The following is a 12,603-nucleotide window of genomic DNA, read 5'->3' on the forward strand; positions in this document are numbered from 1 at the left end:
TGGACCTCTGCTTCTGTTTGGCTCCAACAAACTTAAGATCATGCAATCATTTCCTGCTGAGCCACAGCCTATCTTCTTCCACAGTGACGAGGAAAAACTCTAATTCTTTCTTCCTATGGCTGTCAGTCCATCCCACTCATATGAAAGCCTTCCCAATATGTCACATCAACCCCTTACAGTAAGTCTTTGTTTCAGAGAGAATCATTTTTCTTCTCAAGAAAACATCAATATTTGGTATTATAAAGTAAAAAATAAAACAAAATTTAAATGCCCTTTATTTTAATAATCACTTAAGTTACTGCAGCCAGCCTTCTCATGTAGTTTGTTAAAATCTGTACCATTTGAAACACTGGGGTTTAGGTTTCACCATGTAAATTTTTGTGGGGCGGGGGGCACAAATTTTTAGACTAGCAGGAAGGCCACAGAACTCATGCCTCTTACTCCCTTCCCCTGGTATTTTCCTACTGGACAGATGTTGCTTACCTCTGCTGCTGCAGAGTAGAAGAAGCATGTGATAGTCAACCTGGCCTTTAAAGATGCAGAAAGCTCTTCAAGAGAATAGCAATTGAAAATAATTTGTTTTCTTTGGAACAGGTTCTCACTCTGTAGCTCAGGTTAGCCTTGAATTTGTAATCTTCCTGCCTCAGACTTCTGAGTGCTGAGATTACAGGCATAAGGCACTATGCTCAGATAAAACAAGCTGTTTTAGGATAAAAATGTCAGGGTTATAGAGTGCTCAATGAATAATACCTTATCTTGAACCCAGAGAAAGAGAGGGATAAACTTAACGTCGGCAGAAAACAAAAGCAGCTTTAATGCTGGAGGAAACTGGACAGGAGCACCTAGCTCAAGACTTGAGTCACAGCAGGAGTCCACGAGTGGACTTCATCTCTAAGAGAGCAATTGGCTCATTCATATGCACAGCTGGACAACTGTAACCCCTCACTCTGTAGTAGAGAGGCCTTTGAGGTTTGATGAAGACATGAGAGAGTGTTCTCATGAGTGAGATTGTTGCCCTTATAAAAAAAAGTACTGCTGGATCAAAGACCTCAACATAGAACTAGATGCACTGACCCTGATAGAAGAGAAAGTGAAGAACAGTCTTGAACTCACTGGCACAGAAGACAACTTCCTGAACAGAACACCAATGGGACTCTGTCAATAGGACAAAAATGGCAGCCTACAGAATGAGAAAATATCTTCAATAACAGCACATCTCACAAAGGACTAATTTTAAAATGATATAAAGAACTCAACAAACCAAATAATCCAACTTAAAAAATGGGTACAGATCTAAACAGAGAATCCTCACAGAGGATTCTCAAATGGCTAAGAAATATTTAAAGATACATTCAGTATCCTTAGCTATCAGGGAAATGTAAATCAAAACTACTTTGACATTCCATCTTATACCTGTCAGAAGGGCTAAGATCAATAACACAAGTGACAGCTCATGCTGCAAGGATGTGGAGCAACAGAAACACTTCTCCATTGCTGGTGGGAGTGCAAACTTGTTCAGCCACTTTGGAAATCAATATAGCAGTATCTTAGAAAATTGAGAATCAATCTACCTGAGATCCAGCTATACCACTCCTGGGCATATACCCAAAGGATGCTCCATCCTATCACAAGGACACTTACTCAAACATGTTCATAGCAGTGTTATTCACAATAGCCAGAAACTAGAAACAACCTAGATATCCCTCAACTGATGAATAGATTAAAAAAAAGTGGTACATTTACATAATGGATTATTACTCAGCTGTTAAAAACAATGTCATTGTGAAATTTTCAGGGAAATGGATGGAACTAAAAAAAAGTCATCCAGAGTCAGTTAACCCAGACCCAGAAAGGCAACCATGGTATGTACTCACTTATAAGTGGATATTAGATGTAAAGTAAAAGATAACCATGTTATAATCCACAGACCCAGAGAAGCTAAGTAATACAGAGGGCTTGACGGAGGGATGCACAAATCTCCCTGGGAAGGGAAAATAGAATAGACATCACAGGTGGGTGAGGGCGGGCGGGGGAGGGGGGGACAGGAACAGGAGGGACCAGGTCAGGGGACGATGGAGAGAGAGAGCAGTGGGAGAGAAAACTAGAACTAGAAAGGGGGGTGGGCATCAGGAATAAACTAGAAACCTAGAGCAATGGAAACTCCCAGGAATCTACAAGGGTAACTCTAGCTAAGACTCCTTTTCTTTTTCTTTTTCTTTTTATTTAGGGAGATATGAAGCCTGAGCTGGCCATCTCCTATAACCAAGCAAGACTTCTAGTGGAGGGACTGGGACACCAACCCAGCCCCAGAATCTTTGACTTACAATTTGCCCTTCCTACAAGATATGCTAGAGTAAAGATGGGGCAGAAATTGTAGGAGTGGCCAACCAACGACTCATCTCACTTGAGACCCATGCCATGAGAGGGAGCCCACCCCTCACACTTCCTGGAGTACCAGGGCCCAGAGGCCTGATCTCCCAGAGACCTAGGATAGAGCCAAACACAGCTGGCAAAAAATAAATAAATAAATGAATAAAAAGTCAATGAAATGATTTCTAAGGATGTTCTGCTACACTTGTATCTTGATTCCCAGCCCAAGTGTCACCAGAGAGACTTCATCTAGCAACTGATGGAAGCAGATACAGAAACCACAGCCAAACCTTAAACAGAGCTAGGGGAACCCTGCAAAGAGAGGGAGGAAGGATTACAGAAACCAGAGGAGTTAAGGACAGCACAAGAACATGGCCCACAGAATCAGCTAACCTGGGTTCATATGCACTCACAGAGACTGAACCAACAACCATGAGCTTGCGTGGGACTGACCTAGGACCTCTGCATATATGTGACGGTTGTGTAGCTTGCTCTTCTGGGAATCCTAACAGTGGGAGCAGGGGCTGTCTCTGACTCTTTTGCTGGCTTTTGGGACCCTTTTCCTCATACAGGGTTGCCACTTTCAGTCTTAATATGAGGGGAGGTACTTAGTCTTGTTTGGTTTATCAATGTTTGGTTCATATCCATGGGAAGCCTGCCCTTACCTGAACAGAAATTGAGGAGGAGTGAATGGGGGTGCAGAGGCCTATCTGTCCCTTACATGCAGTAAGTCTGTTTCTTATAACATTGGGTACTCTAATGTTATGTGTATGTATGTGAAAATAACCTCTTAGTGTTCTCTTAATCAACATGAAGTCACCTTCTTGAATGTTTCTAATTGTCTCTTCCCTCCCTGAATCTCCCCTTTGCCCCTCCCATCAATCCACCCCTCCTCCATAGTCACTCAGAAAGGGTCAGGCCTCCCATGGGCATCAGCAAAGCATGGCTTATCAAGTTACCATAAGACTAAGCACCTCCCCCTGTATTCACTCTCAGCAAAGCAATCCAGCATGAGAAAGACATTCCCAAGAGCCAGCCAAATTACCAGAGACAGTCCTGTTCCTATTGCTGGGAGTCCCACAAATAGATCCAGCTACACAACTGTCACATACATGCAGAGGACCTAGGTCAGTCTCATGCAGGCTCCCTGGTTGTTGGTACAGACTCTGTGAGTGCCCATGAGAAGGCTCATGTAGGTTTTCCTGCCATGTCCCTGACCCCCTGGCTCCTAAATTCTCCTCAGCAGGACTCCCTGAGCTCAGTCCAGTGTTTGGTCATGGGTCTCTGAATCTGCCTCCATCAGTCACTGGATGAAGGCAGAAAAAAATGAGATCCAAAGGCGTTGAATTTTTAGTGTCCTCAAAATTCAGGGAGGACCTATTGAGGAGGTGCAGGCTGCTCAATGATTTGTTAAATACAGAGCAGGGGCCAGGGCTATGAGCCTGACAGACATGTGGGTTGTCTGGTACAAGACAGAGCTTGTGGGTAGGACCAAGTATCAAGAAACCATGGTCAAGAGATGAGGCCTCACTCATGGGGAATGGCTGAGGGTGGTTGTTGATGAAGGGGGCCAGCTGTAGCCTTGAAAATGGTGACTTGGTGTTTCCACCTCCAAGGGTGCCAGTGGGGTGCTGGATGATCAGCAGTCACTCCCATGAGTCCAGGGAAGTGTTTATGCTTATATTAATTACAAACTGCCTCACTCATGGTGACTGTGCCTAGCAACGTAAGTTCAATGTCTCGTCTGGGGTATCTTTTAAAAAACCTCAAACCGGCCGGGCGTGGTGGCGCACGCCTTTAATCCCAGCACTCGGAGGCAGAGACAGGCAGATCTCTGTGAGTTCGAGGCCAGCCTGGGCTACCAAGTGAGCTCCAGGAAAGGCGCAAAGCTACACAGAGAAACCCTGTCTCGAAAAAACCAAAAAAAAAAAAAAAAAAGAACCTCAAACCTCTGGACTGGAGAGATGGCTCCGTGGTTAAGAACACCGACTACTCTTCCAGAGGTCCTGAGTTCAATTCCCAGCAACCACATGGTGGCTCACAACCACTTATAATGAGATCTGGTGCCCTCTTCTGGCCTGCAGAGAATACTGTATACATAATAAATTAATAAATCTTAAAAAAAAAAAAAAAAAAAACCTCAAACCTCTATGCTTAGAGCCCAATTTAAAGGCTTCTAAACTCATCCTCCTCTGCAATCAGACATGGCCCAAATACCCTTAGATAACCAGTCAAAATGGCTGTATAATGGTTTAGTTTAGTCCCCAGTGTTTTACAGGACCTTTCCAACTTCTGCCAGCGGACGGGTAGATGGAAGGAGGTACCCTATGTTCAAGCATTCTCTTACTTCAGCTCCAAACTCTCTCTGTGTGTACTTCCTGTTCACCCACTCACGTCCTTGTAGATATACAATCTGATCTAGAGGAACCATCACTACTCTGGACCCTGCTAACAAATCTCCACTATTCTGACCTCTACATACAACTGCTCCTTCAGCTCCTCTAGCCCTTCCTCCTCTCCAGCAATGGGCCTTTCCAACCATCCAACTCTTGAACTCACTTTCACCCCTCCAATTACTTGTTCTCACACTGCTATGGGACCCCATCCATCCCACCCTGCCTAACCCAACCCAGCAACCATTGTCCCTTTATGAGAGGGTGCCAGGGTGGATGGATGGGTTAAGGTACATGTCCCTTCTCATTAGCTGAACTCTCTCAAGTAAAGAAGAAACTGGGGTCCTATATGTCCATCTAACTCTACCTCTTTCATTAAAGAATTCTAATATATCACCAATCAATCATATAGTCTTATCTTTCATGATGTATATATGATCCTAGCTAATAACATACTTCCTGAGGGACAGAGGTAAGTTTGGGAACAGGTCAGAGCACATGCAGATGAAATACATCAAACTAACGCAGCACACCCAGCCAGGGCTGAGGCGTCCCCAACTGGGATCCCCAATGGGACTATAATACCCCAGGAGGCATTCTATCTAGAGATCAGTTTACAACCTACCTCCTGGATGGTCTCTGTAAGGCTGCCCTTAAACTGGTTAACTATGAGAAACTCCAAGAAATCATTCAGGACAGACAGGAAAATCCATCTCAGTTCCTATAACGCCTCACAAAGGCCCTCTTGCAGTATACTAATCTAGACCCTGAAAACCCAGAGGACAGACAACTCCTCATGACCTATTGCTTTTCCCAGACCTTCCCTGACATTAGGGCCAAGCTTAAGTGTCTGAAAAGAGGGCCCCAACCCCACAGGCAGAAGTCTTAGCACTGGCCTTTAAGGTGTACCATGGGAGAGATGAGAAAGCCTATAAACAGAAATACCAAATGCTGGCCAAGGTCGTCCGACCAGCCTCAGTGACTGCTTGCGCTCCCTTGCCCCGCCTGAGAACCACTGGGTCCCTGCTTCAAATGTGGTCAGGAAGGTCACTGGGCCACCTGAGCCATGTCCAAAGTGCCACCAAGAGGGACATTGGTCTGTTGACTGCCCCCATGCACCTCATGGCACAGGGACATTAAAAGCAGACCACCCTCCAGCCAACCTTTTAGATCTGGCCATGGATGACTGAGGGGACCTGGGCTCTCTTGACTTGACAACTGTCATCCCTGACAGGAGCTCCAGGTAGTCAACACGTATCAGGGTGGCCCATTTCCTTCTTCTTGGACACTGGGTCCACTTACTCGATCCTAAGGGAGTTTTGGGAACCCACCTCTCCTCTTCTCCCTATTGTCAGGGTAGGGGAACAGCCTTACCTACCTCATCAGACCCCACCACTCAATTGCCTTTTCAGGGGTATTCCACTCACCCATTCATTTCTGAATGTGCCAACTTGCCCTGTACCCTTACTGAGAAGAGGTCTTTTAGCCAAAGTGGGAGTTTCCATTCCTTTTGCTCCCCCCAACCCCCTGACCCAGACTCACCAGCAGTCCTTCTCTTCTTCCTCCTCCTAGCCACCCACTCTACTTGTTCCAACACATCATTTCCTCTGACAGCTGCCCAGGTGGACCCCCAAGTCTGTGACATCAAAAACCCCTCTGTTGCTAGATACCATTCTTCCATTATCATCAAATTACTGGACCCTACCCAGTACATTACCCAAGCCTAATATTCACTCTCACTCCAGAGCCTTAGGGGACTTAAACCTATCATCTCTGACCTTCTACGAAAAAAACTACTTCATCCAACATCGTCTCCTTTTAACACCCCTATACTTGCAGTTAAAAAACCTAAGAGCAACTACCACCTGGTTCAAGACTTCCAGCTAATTAAATCTGCAGTGTTCCCCTGCTATCCTGTGGTGCCTAATCCTTACACACTCCTCTCCACTATCCCCTCAGGCACCTCTCATTTCTCAGTCCTGGATCTCAAGGATGCTTTCTTCCCTTTCCCTCTCAGCACTCAGTCTTAAAATATCTTTGCTTTCACCTGGACTGACCTTGACACTCAAGTCTCCACACAGCTCAACTGGACTGTCCTACCCCGGGGTTCTGGGACAGCCTACACCTATTTGGGCAGACCCTGGCTTCTGATCTACTCTCTTTGTCTCTCCCCAAATCTAAACTCAAACAGTACATAAATGACCTTCTCCTTTGTAGTGCATCCCTACAAATTAGCCAAACTAACACCTCTGCTCTTCTAAATTTCTTGTCCAACCAGGGCTATAGATTTTCACCTTCCAAGGTCTAACTGTCCACTCCTCAGGTCACCTACCTGGGACTAACTAACCATTACCCTAACTCACAAAGCCATTACTTTGGATAGAAAATACCTAACCCAGTCTCTTTCAGTCCCCTCTACTAAAGAGGAAATTTTATCATTCCTAGGAATAGCTGGCTTCTTACATTCCTGGATCCTCTTTTCTCTCCTTGCCACCCCTTATACGAGGCCCTTGACCCCCATATTAACCCCTCTCCACTCCCATTACTAAGCCCTTTCAGAAGCTCCAACAGGCTCTCCTCCAGGCCTCACCCTTTGTCTCTCAGACCTAACTCATCCCTTCTCCCTCTATGTAACAGAAGAAGAGGGATATGCCCTTGGGGGCCCTAGGCCACCAACTGGGACCTGCCTTTGTACCCATGGCATACCTGTCAAAAAAACTAGACCTCACCATTCAGGGATGGGCACTCTGCATATGCGCTTCAGCAGCTGCTAAGCTCCTCATTCATGAATCCAAAAAAATAACCTCTGGGTCACCCACCACTATCTTCTCCTCACACAACCTGTCCCATCTCTTATAAAGGCATACAAACTCTACCTCCTTCCTGGGTTCTTTCTCTCCGGGCTGTAATAGTAGAAGATTCTGCACTTACTTTCTAATCTTGCCCACCCCTCAATGTCTCGAATCTTCTTCCTCGACCTAACACTGACCACTCCCCATCTCATTCTTGCATTGAAACCCTAGAAGAACTACTGCCCCATCCCTTGTACATACAAGATGGCGCCTTGCCTCAGGCCATCAATACTTGGTACATAGATGACAGCTCCTTTTTACATGAGGGGACCTGAAAAGCAGGTTGTTTTTTGCTTTCCTTCCTGCGCCGCCGTTTCTTCTCTTCCACTGGGAAACTCAGGTAGGTTGTTAATTGTTTAAAGCAAATTTTGGCCCAATTGGTCATTTAAATATATAACAGGGCCATATTGGTTTTATAAACTCTGATAATTTAAAAATTGGGAATCTTATGTCTTTCAAGTTACAGGTTAATAAAACTGAATATTATTCTAGTCCCTTAAACCACTGGCTTTCTAGTCAGCTCCTAGCATATCTAAAGTGAATTGGGTACCACTGCCAAACTAGTATAGAGTAATTTTGCTCATTGTTGTATTGTTGGGAAATGTGTTTCTTTTGGCTTTCAGATCAGGAAGCAAGTGAGTCTCACCTGTCTAACAGGATCTACAAGACAAAGGATCTAGACATTAGATGGCAGTGTTTTGAGCGGCTAGCAAAAGAAAGGAGGTAAATATAGCTTGTTTACCCCATGTCAACACATCCAGTTCCTTGTAACAATGGTAATCTTTCAGTTTTGATTTAGTATGAGTGTTGTTTGTGGCATGTGGCTCTACTGCCTGAGGGCTGTACATGGACCAGAAGATAGAATCAGCAGCGATTCCCTCACAGAGATGTGCTGCTTTCTCTGTTATAGGCATAGCTATGAATAATCCTTGAGGTTCGTAGTAGTCTAAGTACCTCATGTGTGGTCACGTGGTGTCGTTTTGGAAGACACGTCATAGATCTGGTTATTAGCCTCTGTGCAAAAGATCCTAGGTGTTGGTGAAAATTCTAGAGAGGCTGAACTGCATGTTTTACTGGTCTTTGTGGATAGCAGGTGGGAATTGCATGATTGGGAAGTGGTCTTACGAGGATGCATGTGGGTCTTTCTGATGCTCTTGAAAGGACCAAGTAAACACCATAACAGGCTACTCGGTCTTCTCTCAGACATCAGGCCTCAATTTCAGTTGCCTGAGACTTGGGCAAGCAGTTTCTGGGAAGGCCATGAACAAAAGACATAGTCCTTGCAGTAGCTCCTTTTCTGCACATACACTGTTCAAGGTTCAGCCACTTGTTTACTGTCTGGGACCCTTCCCCAGCTTAGAGCTACGTGCATGAGTCAAGGACAGAGACTGGGCCACTGAGTCAGCCCCGACAGTTAGTACGTGCGTCCCAGACAGTAAACAAGTGGCTGAACCTTGAACAGTGTATGTGCAGAAAAGGAGCTACTGCAAGGACTATGTCTTTTGTTCATGGCCTTCCCAGAAACTGCTTGCCCAAGTCTCAGGCAACTGAAATTGAGGCCTGATGTCTGAGAGAAGACCGAGTAGCCTGTTATGGTGTTTACTTGGTCCTTTCAAGAGCATCAGAAAGACCCACATGCATCCTCGTAAGACCACTTCCCAATCATGCAATTCCCACCTGCTATCCACAAAGACCAGTAAAACATGCAGTTCAGCCTCTCTAGAATTTTCACCAACACCTAGGATCTTTTGCACAGAGGCTAATAACCAGATCTATGACGTGTCTTCCAAAACGACACCACGTGACCACACATGAGGTACTTAGACTACTACGAACCTCAAGGATTATTCATAGCCTATGCCTATAACAGAGAAAGCAGCACATCTCTGTGAGGGAATCGCTGCTGATTCTATCTTCTGGTCCATGTACAGCCCTCAGGCAGTAGAGCCACATGCCACAAACAACACTCATACTAAATCAAAACTGAAAGATTACCATTATTACAAGGAACTGGATGTGTTGACATGGGGTAAACAAGCTATATTTACCTCCTATTTTTTGCTAGCCGCTCAAAACACTGCCATCTAATGTCTAGATCCTTTGTCTTGTAGATCCTGTTAGACAGGTGAGACTCACTTGCTTCCTGATCTGAAAGCCAAAAGAAACACATTTCCCAACAATACAACAATCAGCAAAATTACTCTATACTAGTTTGGCAGTGGTACCCAATTCACTTTAGATATGCTAGGAGCTGACTAGAAAGCCAGTGGTTTAGGGACTAGAATAATATTCAGTTTTATTAACCTGTAACTTGAAAGACATAAGATTCCCAATTTTTAAATTATCAGAGTTTATAAAACCAATATGGCCCTGTTATATATTTAAATGACCAATTGGGCCAAAATTTGTTTTAAACAATTAACAACCTGCCTGAGTTTCCCAGTGGAAGAGAAGAAACGGCGGCGCAGGAAGGAAAGCAAAAAACAACAAGGACAAAAGCAAAAAAATAACCATAAGGACAAGGACAAGCTGGTGCTCTGGTAACCTAATGAGCTTTTAGGCAGCAGGAAACCCTCCAGACTCCTGTGAGATTCGTCCCTGCTGTGATTCCCTTTGGATGTAGTCTACATGGGACCCTACTGTCCAAGTGTAAGTGAATCATCAGTTTGATCTGTACAAGCGACACTACCTGCTGCTTTCCATATGTCCCTTTCTTGCTATCCAGAGCAGAACAAGTCACAACACCTGTATTTCCTCAGAGATAAAGACTTGGCCAACTAGGCCACCTGCAAGAGGGCCTGGTATTTAGTTGTTGGTAACTATAAAGGGAGATTTACTCTACTGTTTGCTTTAAGGGAACATCTAAGTTTATATAAAGTTGGCCTGGATTTCAAACTCAAGCAATGACACATAGCAGCTAAGAGAGTAGACTTGGTTAGGCAAAGCTGGAATCTGGCTGGTTCTGCAACTTACTAACCCACAGGACACTGAGAAAACATCCAAGCGCTAAGTACTATGGCATTATCAAAGTGCTGTAGTCAGATTAACTCATTCAGTACTCAAAAATGCCCTATAAATGAAGTGACAATATAGAAAGAGTAAGTAACACACTCAGATGAATAATAAGATAAGAGAAATGGTAAGAACTGGTAAGATAAATAATTGGAATGAAACTAGTTAGCTCTGATATTGGAAGCTACACTGTTAATCATCTCATTGATGGTTTTAAAATCTTTAAAATAACCCACTATAAGAAATACGACCCATGGCAAGAAGTGTAATTTTAATACAACCCATTACACAAATACACATTAACTTAGCTATTATATACATACTGTTGTGTGTATATTTGAAACTAAAATTTTATGAAGTACACCTGCTCTTATTTCATGCAGTGCACTGGTTATATCCCACTGTACTATTTTAAACCACTAATGACTCCCCACAAAACTGATGAAAAAAAATCCAGTGAGTCACAACATAAAATTTAAAAAACACGTAATTATATTTCTTTTGCCCGCTATAGGACTTTTGGCAAGATTAACTAAAACAATATATTCAGAGCACTCAGCATGACCACCACACATTCCATGTACTTAGTACATGTTGATTTTGAAAACTAGCCATAGCTATGAGGAAATGGGAAACCCTGGCAGGGCAGTAAATAAACCTATTACCAGTTAAGGTTTGTCCTTGACAGTAGGGTGGGAATTTCCCCAGTAGTTTGAACCTGTATTTCAGTGAAATCCAATTCAGAAAGAGAACTGGGTTATAGTTGATCTGGTTTCTAATTCTGCACTAAAAAAGACCAAATTACAAGCTACTATGTCTGTGTGCCAAATCCTTAGTGATTCTAGCTTATTGATTGGTCTATGTTGACATCCAACACTGACACACACAAAATTGATCAAAAAGAGTCTTGCTACAGAGAAATAGTCATTACTCTCTCAAATTGCAAAACCTTCTGGTTTAAAACAATTTAATCTTATTACCTTATAATCAAGTCTAGAAGTCTGAACAAGGTCAAATCAGACTAAATCAAGGTGTCAACAAGGGATCCTCAAAGACGTCCTAAGGGAGCATCGTTGACTTGCCCCTCTTTTCTGGAGGATACCTACAAGCCAAGTCTCAACCTCTTTTTCCCTTTTCCATGACAAAAGCCAGCAATGGTCACACTGAACGACTCCACCTCTGGCTCCGGCACTGTTCTCATGTTTCTTGTTGCCCTTCTGTTTGTACCCTCTGTCTTTGAAGGATGTTTGTGACAACATAAAGTTCACCTGAGAAACACCAGATCATCCATCTAAAAGATTCTTGGCATAACCACATCTCCTAAACCCCTTTCCCAATAAGACAAGAGGTTTGGGGGACTCAGAAGTAAACTTTTTTGGCTAATCTGGGAGAAGAATTAAGTGATTGTTTTGCAACACAGATGATGAACCACACACACACACACACACACACACACACACAGGGGAATGTGTAAGAGCAACGATGACAGAAATATCAAACATTTACTGTGTGGCAGGCGGTCAGTTCAGTGCTGCACTTGCCCTTACTCATCTCCCTGGCAAGAAATCAAGATTTAAAAAGACGTGATAAGATGCTCTAAGTTACACGAACAGGAGGTGACGAACCCAGGCCTTCCTGACAATGAAAGCCAAGCTCTCAACCTGCATGGGTCATTGCACACAGCTAAGTTCTAAATATGTGCTCGTTGAATGATTCAGCACTTCCTGAATCCCAATTATTTTATTATTTTTCAAAAACAGACCTTATTCTGAGCAAATTAATTTATTTAATTAAACTTTTATGAATCAAAGACAAAATTCCAACTGAAAGCTTTTGCTAACTTCTTTAAATCTTTTGGGACTTATATAATTCCACCCCCAAATGCAATTCAATGTTTTATTTTTTAATTTTGTATTTATTTACTCACTCAGAGAGTAAGCAAACCCATACCAATGGGTATGTGAGGGGGTTAGAGA

This window comes from Peromyscus leucopus, chromosome 2, assembly GCF_004664715.2.
Source record: "Peromyscus leucopus breed LL Stock chromosome 2, UCI_PerLeu_2.1, whole genome shotgun sequence".
In the NCBI taxonomy this organism is placed as follows: domain Eukaryota; kingdom Metazoa; phylum Chordata; class Mammalia; order Rodentia; family Cricetidae; genus Peromyscus; species Peromyscus leucopus.